This window comes from Quercus lobata, chromosome 2 (genome assembly GCF_001633185.2).
Source record: "Quercus lobata isolate SW786 chromosome 2, ValleyOak3.0 Primary Assembly, whole genome shotgun sequence".
NCBI classification, from domain to species: domain Eukaryota; kingdom Viridiplantae; phylum Streptophyta; class Magnoliopsida; order Fagales; family Fagaceae; genus Quercus; species Quercus lobata.
The window spans coordinates 95,383,936-95,389,935 of NC_044905.1; the positions used below are offsets into that span (position 1 = coordinate 95,383,936).

Sequence of the window (6,000 nt, forward strand, 5' to 3'; positions counted from 1 at the left end):
GATTTGTCAAAATTCACCTCCAATAAAGAGATATTGAATAAGGTTGTAGTATTAGACTATAACTTATTTTGTAACTAAATTTTGTCATTTAAAAAATTCATTATATTAATAATAATTTAAATACATACAAAAATAATATTAATAAAATATTTATTTAAATGCTAATTGTTATAAATCCCTACGTTAGATCTTAACAAGAAAACAAAAAAGAGAAAGTCTACACCAAATACTATAGCTTTCAAAACAAATTTTGATGGAGTCAATTTTGAAGATATTGATGAGGCTGATGGTTTGAAATTCTCAAGGTGAGGTGATGGCCTCCGTTTTAGAAAAAATTTCAAAACCATTTTCTGAGTTTATCCCAGAACTTTTAGCAACTAGGCGTGCTGCTCAGTTTATTCAAGAGATTGGTATTTACTAGTCTATCTTTGAAGGAGATTTTGAAATAACTATAAATTTCCTCAACAATAATCTACAATCTGCCCAACACATTGGCCCTCAAAAAAGAGTCTAGCTTTGCCACTAATTTACAAGTTTTTTATATTCTTAACGGGTTGTTCTTCTTCCGTGCCCCTAATTTTTTTAGTCGGTACGGTACCCCGCATGTCTTGGCCGTCCAAATTCAAGAATTTAATCCTGACCGTGGATTTATGTTAAATGAAAAACGTATTACCCGTAGAGCAAGTTACCATATAAAAGCCAAAAGTAAACCTAAAACAAAGAAGCAAATCTTCTCTCAGTTCTGGGGGCGAACTAAGAAGCAGATATTCTCTCGCATTTTTTCAATGATGAACTCCTTTCAGCATTCTGTCAATCAATGAAGGTAAAACTCTAATTTCCAAATAATCAGTGTTGGCAGCCAATATCACTACTCTCTCATATGGCTGCATATCATTGATCTCTCATATGGGTATTGGCTGCATATCATTGCTCTCTCATATGGGGGAAAAAATTGCCAAATAGACTATTTCTGGGAAAAAATTAGGCGCGTGGCATGTGTTCAAAGTTATTTAGTAAGTTGGACTCTTTTTGAAAGTCGAGTTTGGCAAACTCGACTTTGGACTGGAAAACAAACACTATAGTGACGTTTTTTTTAGTAGCGTTTTCTATAAAAGCTGCTATAGCCACTAAAAAAACGCCACTATAGTGTTCCTTTTCCAACCCAAAGTTGAGTTTGCCAAACTCAACTTTCAAAAACAATCTAACTTATTAAATAACTTTGAACGCGTGCCACGCACCTAATTTTTCCCCAGAAATAGTCTGTTTCGCAATTTTTTCCCTCATATGGGTGTTAGGTACAGAGTGGAACTTGTTATATGATTCAACATGAAATAATTCTAAGTAGACTAGACTGAGGTCTTTTGAAGAAAAAATAAAAATAGTCATACCGATGCCATTCAATTGCTTTGGTGGGTTAATCTATTCTAACTGTACTTAACTGAAAACGTTGTGAAATATCTTACCGTTTATTTTGAAACTATCCTAACTGGTCTGAAATGAAGTAGTTCAGAAAAGACTTTTATTTGGGTGTTCGGTTCTTATGTTTTTGAGGTATTAGAAATTGTGGTATTAAGATTTTAATTTGAACTGTCATCATTGCTGTTGTTAAATGATGTGTTTGATTGATGAAAAAAATGATTTTGAGTTGGGTATTAGGGTTTTTGAGGGTATTGAATTGAGTTAGCTTTTAATTTGAATATTCTTTATATTTTTTAATTAAATGAAGGTTTTGGTTGATGAAATAATGAAGGAAACAAAAAGAAAATTATTCAGATATTAGGCTCTTAGGGAGCAGACGCAATTATGTGTTAAGTGCTATGTGTTCAAATAGACTGGAATCATCTTTGAGCAAGACTACAAAACTCTGCTCTGCTAAAAAAGAAAGCTGGGATTTTTGAAGTGGGTTATGTTGAGGCAATGGGTTGCATGAACAAGGGTTTATGTGTGGTGATTAGTATTGGGTTGGTGTTGATTTCACTACCATGTTTTGTGTTGGGCTCACTGACCCAACCAATGGCAAAGAGCAAAATCACATTTTTCTATTTATGTTTGTTCATAATGTTCTTTTAATATGTTTGGTTCTTGGGAATGTGAAAAGGAAAATTATTGAAAGTTGCTTCTTTGATTAACATTTCCTTTCATTTGCTTGATTCTCTCTGATAACTGAACTAAGATTTAGATTTGCTATTATTAAATTTTTTATTTGATTAACACTTCCTTAATTAATGTGCTACTTGGAACTAGGAAGTTAGATATACAAATTGGGTACTCAGGTCCTTTCTTTATGAAGGTTTCAAGATTCCATTATTGAGGGCTCTCTCTCTTATTCTTTCTGATTTCTTACAGTGGCGAAAGTGGAGATGGAAAAACTGAGACAGCTAAAATTGCAATGCAATACTTGATTGCTCTTGGTGGTGGCAGTTATGGGATAGAGTCTAAAATCCTTTGGACAAATTATATACTGGAAGCATTTGGGAATGCAAAAACCTCAAGGAATGACAACTCTACCTGATTGTGGGTTTCTTTCTTTTCTTCATTACAGAAGGTTCTCCTAGGTTTTTCACAGTTTATAGCAGAAAATTTTTGTTGGGAGATGATTGTTAAAGTTTTGCAATGATAATTAATGACTACCATCAATTTTCACAATTTAGATAGGAGAAGAGCTATGCAATTTGGTTTAATTGTTTAAATATGTTGATTATATTCTGATTTGTGCAGAGGAAGTTGATTGATATTCATTTTACTTCACTGGGGAAGATATGTGGTACTAAAATCCAAACCTGTAAGCATGTTTGATATTGAATAATTGTTGTCATGTTATGCTATTTTTGTGATGCATACCAATCAAGTTTACTGACTTAATTTCTGTTATAACCTCATGCTTAATTTACCGATAATAATTGTGAACAGTTTTGATAGAAAAGGAAACAAGTTGCCCCATCTAAGTGCCTGGAACTTTTATATATTCATTTTTCACTTATGAACTTATCAGTCTCCTTTAAGCAATCAAGAGTAATGCAACTGGTCAATGGCGAGAAGTCATACCATGTCTTTTACCAACTTTTGCCGTACTTCATCAGTTCTTAAATGTAGGACTTTCATTTTTAATCAATCCACTCAAGTTTCTCAAAGTTTAATTTTTTAGTTTGGCTGATTCACATTCTTTCATCATGCATACCTTAGAAAATTAGAAAATTAGTGAGTTTTGGTTCAAATATCATAGCACAACATATGTATGGAGGGATTCTAGACTTGCACAGATTTCTAATATGATACTGACCTTAGAAAATTAGTGAGTCTTGGTTCAAATATCATAGCATAACTTATGTCCAAAACACTAGCTACAAATCCATGTTAAAGGCCATTTAACATTATGGTTAATGTCCATGCACCTTATATTGACCATACAGTTTTAGTAATTTTCTATGATGTCACCTTGACTACCTACCCATTAAATAATACCTTGTGTTATTTTGGTATCCATTTCAGACATAGACATATATGTCTATCCTGTTAAATTGGTCTTCCATTCACCATTTGTTTGGGTGCCTATAACTCATTATCAGATATAATGATTGTGAATGTATTTGGCATCCATCACTTTGCTATTGGTCACTGTTCTGAAGGGCCAAGGCATGAAAGTTTTAAGCAGAAATATGGTATGTATACATTCCGAAAGGTAGAAAAAAGATGCAGTTAATAAGATGCTGGCACCCTTAAGCTTGTTTTACCCCACTAACTAACTGATACAGTCCTTTGAGCAGTTTAGGTATTTATTGACTTTAATATCCCATTGATTCATTATTTTCATGTTCCTTATTATCAAGTGTTGTTCTAATCACACTATCACACTTCTTAATGTGATAAAATTGCAGGCTACGAGAAAAACTACAGAGATGGCTACAAATAAAGCTGCCACTGCTGCTAGAGTTGCTTTTGTCAAAATTGTTTAGATTCAGATGGATGGGAAATTTTTCAATCCAAATAGCTAAGAGATTGACTTTGTTTGATTTTGTTAATTTTACTAATTTTCCTATTTTAATGATGTCAACCCAGTGAGCAAAAAGCTCATTGGGGGGTGAGAGAGGGAGAAAGCGATTATGTTTAAGGTTTTGTCAAAGACACTGTAACTTGTATATACATTATTTACATCAATGGAAGATGAATTTTGAAAGATTAAAATCTTTCTACCTTTTTTATTTTCCCAACATTTTCAATCTTCCCTAAACTTAGTGATTTCTTGTGGGGTACATGATGCATGTAACTCTATTATTATGTATTCACACTAAAATAATGAACGCAGGTATGATGCCAACTTGTCTAGCATACGATTAAGGACAACAACGCTAAAGCCTTATCTAAAATTTTGGGGCCTTAAGTTGACTCTTTGGATTGATCCAAAAAAATAAATGTTGTATCTTTGGATGGAGGAAAACTGAATCTACCATCTAAATCATTACTATCGATGTTTCTCTATTTCTTAGTATCCATTCCAATAAGAGCTTATGCTCATATATAGATGGAGACTAAAGCAACTAAAAGAAAACAAAGCCATAAATTAGATGGCTTAGTTTCAACAATAGCCATGAATTTGAAAAAAAAAAAAAAAAAATCACACAACAAGCCATCGGTCATTATAAAACTACTAGTAAGTGACACTTGTTATGTATGAAAAAAAAAATTAATATAATAAGATTTTTTTTTCACATTTATTTAATTTTCAAAATACGAATTTTGATAATTATGCCAATTATCAATACATGTTTATTAAGACTGTATTAGTAAATGAAACTATATATTTTACAATTTAAAAAATATATGATATGCCAAGATTTTAACGAAATATTTAAATATAATTTATAATTTAAATTAAATTTATAAAAATATAAAATAATAATCTATAAAATTTTGAAACTTCAAAAGCTTAGGTAATATTACAAGATCAATACAAAGAATCATTCGAGGTTTCGAGAGCATTATGGTCATTTTTTAGGTTTTGAGGGTATTTTGATCATTTTTAAGGTTTTAAGGGTATTCCGGTAATTGTTGAGAGTTTCGGGGGTATTTTGGTCATTTTTAAGTTTTATATGGTATTTTGATCATTTTATAGGTTTCAAGGGTATTTCGAAATTTTTTAAGGTTTCAGGGTCATTTCAATCATTTTTAAGGTTCTATGAGTATTTCGGTCAATTTTTAGGTTTAAGGTGCATTACGGTTGTTTTTTAGGTTCTAAGGGCATTACTGTCACTTATTAAGTTACAAGGTCATTCCAATCATTTTTTAGGTTTCATGGTCATTTTGTTAGTATCTAAGAGAATTTCAATTAGGATTTGGGTTTAGAGAGTATTTCAGTAATTTTTTTAGGTTTTAGGATCATTTTTTAGGTTTTAAGGATAATGGAACGTCGAATGTGATAATGAAACCGTCAAAATGTGAGAAAAAAAATAAGGAAACCATTGAATGTGACAAAAGAATTGTCAAATGTGATGTTGGAATTACACAATGTGAAGATGAAACCATCAAATGTGAGAAAAAAAGTAAGGGAACCATCAAATGTGAGAAAAGAATTGTCACATGTGATATTGGAATTACACAATGTGAAGGTGAAACCATCAAATGTGAGAAAAAAAGAAAGGGAACCACTAAATATGACAAAAGAACTGTCACATGTGATGTGAGAACTGCACAATGTGACGATAGAACCGTCAAATGTGAGAAAAAAAGAAAGAAAAGGAAACCGCCAAATGTGATTACTGTCACTTATTAAGTTACAAGGTCATTCCAGTCATTTTTTAGGTTTCATGGTCATTTTGTTAGTATCTAAGAGAATTTCAATTAGGATTTGGGTTTAGAGAGTATTTCAGTAATTTTTTTAGGTTTTAGGATCATTTTTTTAGGTTTTAAGGATAATGGAACGTCGAATGTGATAATGAAACCGTCAAATGTGAGGAAAAAAAAAAAAGGTAACCATTGAATGTGACAAAAGAATTGTCAAATGTG

At 31.7% G+C, this 6,000-nt stretch overlaps 1 long non-coding RNA gene across 2 annotated transcripts; it reads left to right on the forward strand.

Moving 5' to 3' along the window:
* The first annotated feature begins 735 nt into the window (after positions 1–735).
* On the forward strand, positions 736–4,115 carry LOC115960727. Of its 2 annotated transcripts, XR_004085232.1 has the most exons (4): positions 736–823; positions 2,347–2,514; positions 2,719–2,782; positions 3,876–4,115. It is a non-coding gene; the product is annotated as an uncharacterized LOC115960727 (long non-coding RNA). The 2 variants fall into 2 exon arrangements; XR_004085229.1 differs by lacking the exon at positions 3,876–4,115 and having other exon boundaries at positions 2,719–3,015.
* Positions 4,116–6,000: the final 1,885 nt, after the last annotated feature.